General features: G+C 30.9%; 1 long non-coding RNA gene across 1 annotated transcript; it reads right to left on the reverse strand.

The window, feature by feature from the left end:
• Positions 1-9,552: 9,552 nt before the first annotated feature.
• LOC108347887 (uncharacterized) lies at positions 9,553-11,145 on the reverse strand. The gene is made up of 3 exons (XR_001833927.2): positions 10,996-11,145; positions 10,814-10,915; positions 9,553-9,735 (listed from the first exon to the last, which is right to left on the reverse strand). It is a non-coding gene; the product is annotated as an uncharacterized LOC108347887 (long non-coding RNA).
• Between the last annotated feature and the right edge of the window lie 617 nt (positions 11,146-11,762).

Here is an 11,762-nt window from a genome sequence, read left to right on the forward strand (position 1 = left end):
CTTTGAAGGAAGATCTTAGATGCTCAGGCTACCTCTCTACCTTTCTAGGGTTTTATCTTTCATTCTTTCATCATTGTTCATCTAGATTCACCATGAATATGGTGAACTAAACCTTGTATTGTTGTTGGGGGATCAATGTAATCTTGTGAAACTCTCATATATGGAATCTGTGTTTAAAAATCTTATTTGAGATACATGCTTTCTTTGATTAATTGTTAGGGTTTTTCCTCTTTGCTCAAAGCATGCAGTGTTTAACTCATTCATTGTGATGATCATTGATTTTGTCAATATGGGAACGTACAGGGAAGTCTAGATCCGAGGAATTTCTCCCAATAGTATATTGGTTGCCTTTAAGCTCCTGCACTTTAGAACTAATTACTAGGAATGTTAGGAATTGTATGAACTCGTAATTAAGGATAGGCCTTCTTGACAAGGTAATTTAGAGAGTGGCATTAACATTGATGAAAAGATTGATGAATTCCTAAAATATATGAGAGTGGATAAGATGAAATTGATAACCCCAACAACATACTCATCCATATCATTCATTACGTGTTTGTTTTACTCTTTTTGCCATTGATCAAATTCATGCATACATGTTTAATTTCTGTCCTTTGCATTAAAAACCTACAATCAATCGTGCACAAGTCTCAAATAATCAACAAATCAAATAACTAACTAGGTCGTGAGTCCTTTGGGAGAACGATACTTGGTCTTACCGAGTTTATTACTTGATACGATTCGGTCACACTTGCCGAGGGTCAAACAAGTTTGTGGCGCCGTTTTTCGGTGTTCATAAATTTGTCATCAGATCCCCCACGCATTGTGGCTGTCGGACGAGTACTTGAGGGAGGGCAAACTATTCATAGTGTTCCCATATTACCCCAGCACGTGCATGTGACGATTGACGAGGTTCGGGATCCCTAGGCTGAGGTGTCTGTACCCACTCCAGAAATTCATTTTGTGGGGGAGGCCATAGGATCATTTATAGTCTGGCCTAGAGCATTGATCATGTCACACATTGCTACTTCATAGGTATAATATTTTTATTATTAGTATTTCTATGTTAAATTTAAAAATATTTATTGATAACTTTGAAATTCTTATTTTCAGTTCCCACGTCCTTAGAAGCAGCCGATGCATGAGCTAGTCATAGATGAAGATGATGAGATGGCTGAAGCGGAGGATGATCCTCTATCAAAGCTAATGACAAGATTACCCAGGTTGAAGAGAGGAGCATTAGAAATATACTGGGATTTGAGAGTAATTGGTTTTCCCCCCTCTCCCTACCCCCCCCCCCCTCCCCCCACCCTTGCCCATATGCCATTATATATCACATTCAATGATGCATTGGAGATCATTGAGGGAGACAGGATGTTGAATATTTCCATCATTCAACTCTGGTGCATGTAAGATAGTTAATTTTGTCTTCCACATTAGTTTTATTTAAATTCCTAGTTTCTAACAACTTAAGTTTGTTGTTTTAGGTACATGGACACAATTATTGTAGACCAAGGTCAATCTTCCATGTACGGATTTGTTGAACCTCAGACCATTCAACCTTCTGGTAATACACTTGAAAGCAAACAATATTATTTGCAAACATGGATGGCTGAGTCAAATAGAGACGTATACCTTGTGCCATACATTGATGGGTATGTGTTGTTTTATGTAAAAGTTCATTAAAGTTTACCTAATTAGTTTACTAACTATTTATGATTCATGATAAGTCTCACTGGCAGCTGATGGTCATCATTCCCAAACAATGTAGAATTATATGGTTTTGTTCGCTGCACAGGAAGATGAAAAATGACTTGAGAAGCATGCTTCAAGGGTAAGTGTTTCTCCAAAAATGACTTTGAATTTCATGTTGACCTTAAATTTTTATGATAAATATAGTTTTATTAATTTTACTTTGTGTTTTCAATCTAAATAGAGTTATGGGTAAATCCCGAGGTCAACTAGTTCAAGTTTTGTATCCAAAGGTTGTAAGTCATTTATAGTTCTAATTCATTTTCTATGTTATTGAATGATCTAAATTCTTGACTATTTAGTTTGTCATTTTAGTGTAACAAGCAGCTAGATTCATGGGAATGTGGCTTCTATGTCATGTCTTGGATTAAGACCATCATTCGAGCTACCATTACAGATGACTGGAATGAGGTAATGATGCATACCTTTAATACATTACAAATAAAATTCATCTTTGAACATATATGAAACCATAATGAATCTTTCTTCATTTTGCAGCGCTTCAAGAGTACATCTCCTATACCGGAGGACACAATTAGGCAGATAAGGCAGGAGTGGACAACAAAGATGGAGTTAGGAACACTTATATTTGTTGTTGAACATTACTTAGGTTTAGTTTAAGTTTATATTTTGATAGTTTTGGTATTGGATTGTTTTTTAGATTAAGTAGAACTTTCTTTAGTTGAAACACACACACACACACACACACACACACACATATATATATATATATATATATATATATATTATAGTATACTGTTCTGGGACAATTTTCTGTTTTTCAAGTGTGGTTTTATTGTAAAAATAAATTAATTTAAAAAAAAAACAGTAGACGTCTGTTAATGCTATGTCCGACGTCTATAGACGTTTTCAGTGCACAAACAGACATCCAATGATTTACAGTGGACAAAACGTTTCAGGGGCCTATAGACGTCAGATATGGATACATCTGACGTCTATATAGACATCTGGTATATCTGCATCCAACGTCTATATAGACATCTGGTATATCCAGTCTAACGTCTATATAGACATCTGGTATATCCAGTCCGACGTCTATATAAACGTCTGGTGTATACAGTCCGACGTCTTATTAACGTCACCCACAAAGACGTCGAGTCTGGATCTGGCGTTAAAAGGCTAAAATAACAGAGTCTAAAGCCCTTTCAACACTCGTGAAGGCATCATTTTTGTGAAAAAGATTTTAAAAGATTTTATTTTTACATTTCACCAATTCACCCCCACCCCCTCTTGGTGTGAGAAATTGAGTCATTCTATTTTAACAATTGTGAATGTACTTTGGTTAAATTTACTATGATTAGTGTAGAAGTTCTTGCTTTTAATTAAGAATATATGTTGGTTGATAATGAGAACGCCAATAAATTAATTGATAATTTACATTGAAAGATTAAAACAATAACTAATTTAACAATAATCTTAAGATAACCAATGATGAATCCTATTGTAAAAAAGTAGTGGAATCAACATATTTTCTTTATTATTATTTTTATCTCTTTTTATCTTTTTCTAATAGTATTTCTTTCTTTATTTAAGTTTTGTTATTTATTCTCTTATTTATTTATTTTTTTATTTTTATCTCCTTTTATTACATTGATTATTTTATTTGACTAACCCTTTTTGTATAGTTGCTATAATAACTAATTTGTTAGGATTCAATTATGTGTTCATTAGGAGATGACTTATGTTGAGTTTAATCTTTTTTTATTTTATTGGCTAGTAATTTAGCAATATTAAAGTTGCTATAGTTTAGTAGTATTAATTTGATTACATCAATGACAGCGTTGTCATTCCCAACAAAAGAGTAACCAACTAAAGTATGTGTCAAATCATGGTTATGATATCCACACACTACCTTCAATACTCACCTCTTCTCCTTTAGAAATTGGTTTGCCTCTCAATTTGAAAGGACACTCGTATTTTGTTTTGCTAGATATACTAAGATAAACATCATATTTGTATTTCTAGTGTTATTCATACCTTTCTCAACATAATAATACAAACTTCTTTCTCTCGGGTTGACCATTAGGTTTTTTAAATCTTATAATGACAACAACAAAACCAAGATCAAAAGCAATCCCTCGAACCTACGCAATTAACTCATCACGTGTGGGAAAAATCTGATTAGTTATAAAGTTGTTTGTGTAATCTCTCTCACACATTTGATTTATAAAAGAAGAGAAATCTCACATGAAACTAAAATTTACTTGTGAATCTATCAAACTTAAAGGATAATCATTCATCTTAGACTTTAACCACCTATAATATAACATCATCACTGAAAACCTTACTTCTTCAACAATAATAATAATAATTGGAGATCAAGAAAATATTAAAAGAAAACAAGAAAATACATTTAAAAAAACAAAAAAAAATTAAAAAAATAAAATAAAAATTCAATAACAAATTTCGAAATTGGAAAAGTGTTCATCAGATTTTGAAATTTGGAAGGAATGTTAACCAGATTTTGAAATTCGGGAGAAAACTTCGTTGGATTTTGAAATCACGTGAGTTTTCAAAGTAGATTTTAACATTCGGTGAATTTTCTAAACTGAATATCAAAATTCCATACATGCAAAATATAATACAAATAAGTATAAAATTTCAAACAAAATAAATTTAAAATTTCAAATGAAACTTAACCAACAAAAACAAATAATACATGAAAAAGAAAGATGAATGAGATGAATGAAAAAGAAAATTGTTTCGGGTGTAGGGTTGATGATCTCGACAAAACACTCCTTTACACTTTTCTCCGAGATAGTTTAAGTATTTTCGAACGTTATTGGTTGAAGTCCTTCCTTGTTTGTCTTTCAAACCGCTCGAGTATACCTATAAAAAGTACTCCGACACTCAAGTCAACGATCAATTCAGTGATTCCATTGTATGACTTATGGTCATACAGTACAAAAATGAATGATACAATATAAAGGCAAAACAAAAGTAAAACCACTTGTTGTTGAAGAATGTTGTACGAAGAAAACAACTGAAGAACGAGATATTTGAGAAAATACGTTTGAAAAAAGTTATTTAGGATACATGGTCATTCAATAACTATAGATGTCATAATAAATACGTAACCAATAATCACTACTATTCTAATTTATTTTATATTATATTCTATATATATATATATATATATATATATATATATATATATATTATTTTATTTCAAGGTTAAACTTATCATGATAGGGAAATTTAGAGGTACAAGAAAAAAAAAACTTGAAGCTGCATGAAGAAAACCCCCACATATTAAAATCTTATTCTAGGTTGAAGTTCCCTCTCAGTGGTCCTTTAAAAAGTTTCATTCATGATGTTATCATGACATCAGCAGGGTCCCCTCCTCAATCCTAACATTAACATCATAGTTACTAGACTTTTAGAGTGCACTCTTGCATGGACGCAATACATATATTAAACATATTGACCTAGTTATTGGCGTAGTTTTTTATCGACACTAAAATTAACTTTTCTTTAGTAATTAATAATATATTGAGTATAATTTATTTTAATCTGTAGTGGTGCTAAAGTTTTAAAATATTAAATATTTTTTTTTCTAGTTTTGTATGAAAGAAACTGATGGTGTATAAATTATTTAATGAAGGAAATAATGTGTAGTTATTTTATAAATGTGGATGATCCTCATCCCGAACAAGAAGCAACAGTTCGAAAACAATACATGAACATATAGTGGTGAACTCCTTGCAAGATTATGAAATCAATCACGTTGTTTGTTCTCTATAACTACACGCCTTTTCATCGATTTTCTTTCATCTTTGAAAATATGATTGATGGTCTTCTTGGCTGCTTTTTATCAAACGTTAGTGGATGATGGAAAATGCCCTTCATTGCTTTCACCTTTCATTCTTCTCCATTATGTAATCCACTTGAGGCTTTGATATTGATAATGACAATTACAATAGAATAACAATACTCATCATAGGATAAAATGGTTTCAATACATTCATTTTATTGGTATGCTAGTTCAGTGGGTCTCTTTCTTCACAACTCTATCGTAGAATGTCCTTTTATTCAACATAAAATGGATTTAACTATTCTCTATTATCTATCACGTACAACAGAATTCCACATTCACTTGCATTATCTTTAAATTTTGTTAGGCAGCACGTATATATTCTCAAGCATCACACTTTTTTATTCTTCAGGTATAGTTTTAAAGAAAAATTTTGTTAACTTATAATTCTATAAAATGATATTTTAAATTGATATATATAATAAAGTAAAATATTATAAAATAACCAAGTTTTTAAAGTTGGAATTGAGTGATTTTGAAATTTTAAAGATAAAAATTTTAAGCGAGAGAAAAGGGGACACACAGATTTTAGACAAGTTTTGTTAGTGGTGAAACTGTAGCAGAGACGACTATACGTGAGATATGTCAAAATCTTTTGACACTGATTTTGAATCCCTTTTCCAGTGAAAACAACTCCACTTCCATAATTTATTAGACCAAATATCAATATATATTAAGGTAATATAATAACTTTATATAACTGATGAGTTACCATATATAGGTTCAAATATTAATAATATAAAGTTTAACGAAATAGATGACACAATTATAATCTCCGAAATTATCAAAGATTATTCCTCTTTATTTTTCTTAATATTTTAATTTATGTATATTTAGGAATCTTTTCCATATGATAAATCAAAGATGGAACTAAGTGATCCTATGAATTTGTGTTCCTTTGATTAAAAGGGAATCTTGTCAACATGGAAAGTCTGGCAGAACAGACTTTGGTTTGACTCCAATACAGAACCTCCACTGTGATGAGTTGTGATAATTAATAATTCAATAAAAACTAATATATATAGCATAAAATATTCCACAAATTGAATATGTTCCTTCGTATTATTTTATGTTATATTTAAATTTATATGATATTAGAAAGATTTGATTAAGTGGATGAACAGAATAAGATGCGAGGGCAAGAATAAGGAGAAGAAAACAAATTGATAAAAAGAGATAAATCGACTTTACGAAGAATAAGTGTTCCATCAATAACAGAAGATTAAAAGAGAGATGAAACATCAGAAAATGTAGTCTTTGACTTCTTATCGTCAGATTTAAGCCTCATCCTCAAAGCAGCACCTGCAGTTATATACTCTTTCACTCTAAACATTCATAAAAAAGAACATTGGATAATTTTTTTTATTGTAAGAGATATTCATTCGGTCGCTTTATTATCTTATCAAATATAATAAAAAGACTAATCATTGTAACTTTAACGTTGACGTGATAATATTTTTTAGAGTAAATTACACTCTTCATCTTTCATACATGAGAACATTACATTTTTCTCCGATTTCGTGTCTTCCCACTAGAGATTTAGTTTTATTTTTAAGATTATCTTCTTCTTCTTTTTCCGTTCAATGTAATATATATTTTTTATATGCCTGTTTTCAATTTTTAAGTTATTTTTTTAATAATAATAAATTTAATTTAATTTACATATTTATTTTACTTTTGGAATTTTAATTTATATAATGCTTATTTTCTGTTTTGGCTATAATTTGTTGGGTAACTATTATTTTTACTTTATTCTAGTTATATTGGATTTTGCATTTTCCGAAATTCAGAATGCTCATCATTATTTGCATAAGGTGTCTTCTATTTATGAATTTTAGAAGTTGAGACTGAAATTATGGGAATGAACCATATGATTAACTTTGTGTGTATTACCTTGAATTTTTGTAATTGAGGTTTTGGACTTAATTAGAGTAATGATTAAACCACATTTGTTTCAGTTTTCAGAGTCTTTGTAAGGTTTCTCCTTTTCTCTCCTTTTTATCTTGTTTTATCTCATTACAATATGTTTGGTTTTAGACAACACTAAATGTTGATATTGCCTAAATATGAAAAGGCAACACTTTTATGAGTATGGCTTTGTGAATACTAACTAACAATTTTCAAAATGTTGATATTTTATGCTACATATTTATTTAAATGTTGCCTCTAAAGAGTGTGGACTAATATATTAAAATGTGGCCTAAAATAAATTTAAAAAGTTTAGTTTTAATTAAAAAAATTCCTAATGTTGGAAAATTCGAAAAACTACAATTTCCCTCCCTATTGAAAATAAAATAAAAAAAAACACTGAAAATGCCAAAACTAAAGAACACAAAACTAAGTTTCATTTCCCTCCTTTGAAAACGTAAGTGCTGAAAACCCAAAGATTTAGCGTCGTGTGCCTCACTGCTATTGTTTCTCAACACCGGCCATGGCAAGGTTTGGTAAGTCTGTCTCTCTTATCTCTTGCCCTATTAAATTTTCGTTCACCGCCCTCAATCTTTCACACCCATTCTCGGTTAGTGCGTCTTTGAAGTTCAACAATGGATTGCTTGTCCTATTGTTGTATTGTGTTGGTACGCAGCTCTTGCAAGGTTAATCTATCACATTTTTTCGTCTATGTAACTTAGGTTTTGCTTTTGGTTAGGTTAATGTGTTTGAATTTGAATTTATTAGATACGTTGAATTTAGGGGACCAAAAATGTGTTGTATAATAGCTGACATAATCGCGAACAATATTTCTTGAGGCGTGTAGATTCACTATCTTTAAGATATCCGCGGTGTATTGCGCAAGTCCCCCAGGATACAACACACTACAAAAATCTGTAATTTTACCGGGGTTTTTTTTAAATATTACCGGCGGTTTTAACCCCCGCAAATCACATTTCCCGCGGTTGGAAAAACCGGTGAGAAAACATCCGTCGCCAAGCAAGTACCGGCGGTTTTGGAAAAAACCACCAGTATTAGTGGGGGTTTCCAGAAACCGCCGGAATTTCTAGGGGTTTTGTAAAAACCGCCGGAATTAGTTGGGGTTATCTCAAAACCGCCGGGAATAGCGGGACTACTCAAAAATCGCTGGAACTAGCTGGGGTTATCTCAAAACCGCCCCTATTTTTTATGGTTTAGTTTACCGAGGTTTTAAAACCGTCGGGAATTTGTATAGTTCATTTTTTTTTTGTAATAAAGTTAGATTATAATAAAAATGGTTTTATTGACAAAACAAACAATAAATTAATATGAACTAAAATTTAATAATATTGTATAAAATAAACTACATTGTTCAACCTAATATCATTCATACAACTAATTGTTCATACATAAAAATTAAAAAGAAAAAGGTTCATTACATATGTTCAATATAAATGTTCAATACAAATGTTCAATACAAATGTTCAATACAAATGTTCAATACAAATGTTCAATACTAAAAGTATGACTCATAAAAATATTCAATAACAATATCTAATTTTTTTCTTCATTACATCCATTGTTTGGCCCACTCCCTTGATCAGATACCTACAATATAACATAATAGTTAGTCGATAATATATTTAATAAAAAAATCATACAAATAAATTTAACAATTATTATCGATGATCTTTGAAATACTGCAAATTGTGAAGGCAATGGACCTTGATGATTTTGCAACAAAAGAGTCATGATTGCCTTCATTTCATTGACTTGTGATGTCAATGAAGATACCTATAACAGAAAAATTTATTGAAAAAGTTAGAAATATGATACCTAACATGTTAATCTTAAAAGGAACAAACCAAGTAAATATTCATTAACCTGAGATTCTAATTTAACATTAGAAGAAGTCAATGAAGATACCTATAACAGAAAAATTTATTTAAAAAGTGAGAAATATGATACCTAACATGTTAATTTTAAAAGGAACAAACCAAACAAATATTTAAATATTCATTAACCTGAGATTGTAATTCAACACTAGAAGGAGTAAATGAAGATGATCCAATATGAGAACGAGCATGGACTCCAAAGACTTTAGATGGGCAAGGACCCAAACCTAGACCGTGAACACGTCCACAATGCTCTTGGCTTCCTAAAACATGAGCCAATGAATCTAAACTTGATATTTCTTTTGATTGAGACGATGTTGTAGATTCATATGTTTGAATTTTTTCCTACATACAACATAATCAATGATGCCAACATTAAAAACATTGCATTTGTATAAAGAGACAAACTATTGAGGTGGCAGCAATATACTTATATTTAAACTTAAGATGTCTGCAAAAATAGTAGCAAGAATTGCCAACCAATAATTATATCACTAAAGAGATACACCATGAATGGCTTTGATTTTATCATACAGGAGAGTGATGTAAAAGGAACCTAAGAAAGCAATAAAATTGGCACAAAAAAAATTAGCATCAAGCTAGAGACTAAAAGAGACGAAACACAGAGGAAATAAGAGTCAAAACAAAGGTACATGTGCAAAAAATACTGTAGCAAAAATTGACACAAACAAGAGGCAATGCACACCAAAAACTCTATGCATACATGAAGAGAAAGACCTCAAAATGAGTGGAAATAATTTGGCAAGCTTCAAACCTATATGTTCTGTAAATTGGTGAGAAGAAAGGCTCAAAATGAAGCTACCAAACACGCAAAACAGTGAGCAAAAAGGCTAGGTCGGACCAACCAATGCAAGCAAACAAATTTGGTTTTTAATTTGATTTTGCTGGAGCATGCAGATTTGAATTTAGGAGTCTCGGCCAAGCATGATTGATTAATTATGTGTTTTTTATCAAAGCTAAAATTGATGTGTTTAAGACCTCTACTATTGTAGAACATACAAGCAAAGCCTACACACTTAAATCCCAAGTTGATCCATCTCAATTCAGAATACAAGAGCAATGATGCAAAAATGACTCTTAGCAAGTGTAATTTCAAGAAACATTTTCTAGAAAATTCCTAAGTACACCAAAGTACAGGGAACGAAATCCAGCCATCAAAGTACACCACACAGCAAGCATAAAAAGCAAAAAGATTAGAAGTACTAAAATAGTAAGCACTAAAATGAACAGCGACTGAAATAACACCAATTTGACATAGCAAACAAATTAATTAAAACGAAATACCCGAAAGAAAAGGAACTGCTGATTTCTTGCAAGAGGTGTGTTCATCACAGAGTCACCTTATGAAACAATATGCCGAAATACAACAATTATAGGAAATACTAAAAAGATTGGAACTTACACCAATTTCCCTTGTCTCATCACTAACAAAAGCTCCATTGGTCGTCTTATGAGTAGCTATCCAAACTTCTCCTCTGCTAACTTTGTGCCCACACTCTTTTTCCTATGAAAATTAACAAATGCTTATTAGGTATGTTATAAATATTATGAGAAATAAAAAATTGAAGATAAATAACACTTCACCATTTCTTCTCTCTTCCTTGCAATGCTCTTGGATCCCCCTGTGTGAGAAAGAGTTTGTTTTGTCCTATTGTGTTTATTTTTTAGAGCAATCTCCTAACATTGTGATAAGAAAAGTTATTAAATCATAACAAAATTTTATGAAAAGAGATATAGGTTTTACCTTTGTTCTTTCATCACTAAATTTAATATTCATCGTTACTTTCATTTTAGAAAAAAAGAAAGTGATTTATTATTAATTCACCAGACTGTGTTGGTAGGAACCATCGTCCTCCCAAGTCAAGTCACAGGTCCTGAAAACTTGCCATAATGTATGTTCATTACTATACATACAACTTTAAATGCAATTCAACTCCTTTCTAGTTTTAAAAATCTAAACATTTGAACAAATAGAGTAGGTCGTTTAGATGTCTATTTTCCTAATATACTAATCTTTTAATTTAAAAGTATGGAAACTAGGAATCTCTACCTTCCAAGTTCTAACATATCTAAATCTTTTAGAAATTAACCTCTGCTTCAACCAACAAGAAGATGATATACTTTTAAGATAAAAAATAAAAAAATTTCAAAACAATAATTCATAGAGTAAATTAATTCAAAAATAGAAAAAAGAAAATAGGTTAATATAATTGATTAATGATGATGTAAGTGTCTATTAAAAATAGGATGGATTTAACAGAGTACAGGGACAGTCCTTTTGACATTATATGTAAACAACCTAAATGTAATTTACAATTTATGGATTTGGTTTTAGATAATAGTGAGGAGAC

Source organism: Vigna angularis, chromosome 1, assembly GCF_016808095.1.
Source record: "Vigna angularis cultivar LongXiaoDou No.4 chromosome 1, ASM1680809v1, whole genome shotgun sequence".
Taxonomy (NCBI): domain Eukaryota; kingdom Viridiplantae; phylum Streptophyta; class Magnoliopsida; order Fabales; family Fabaceae; genus Vigna; species Vigna angularis.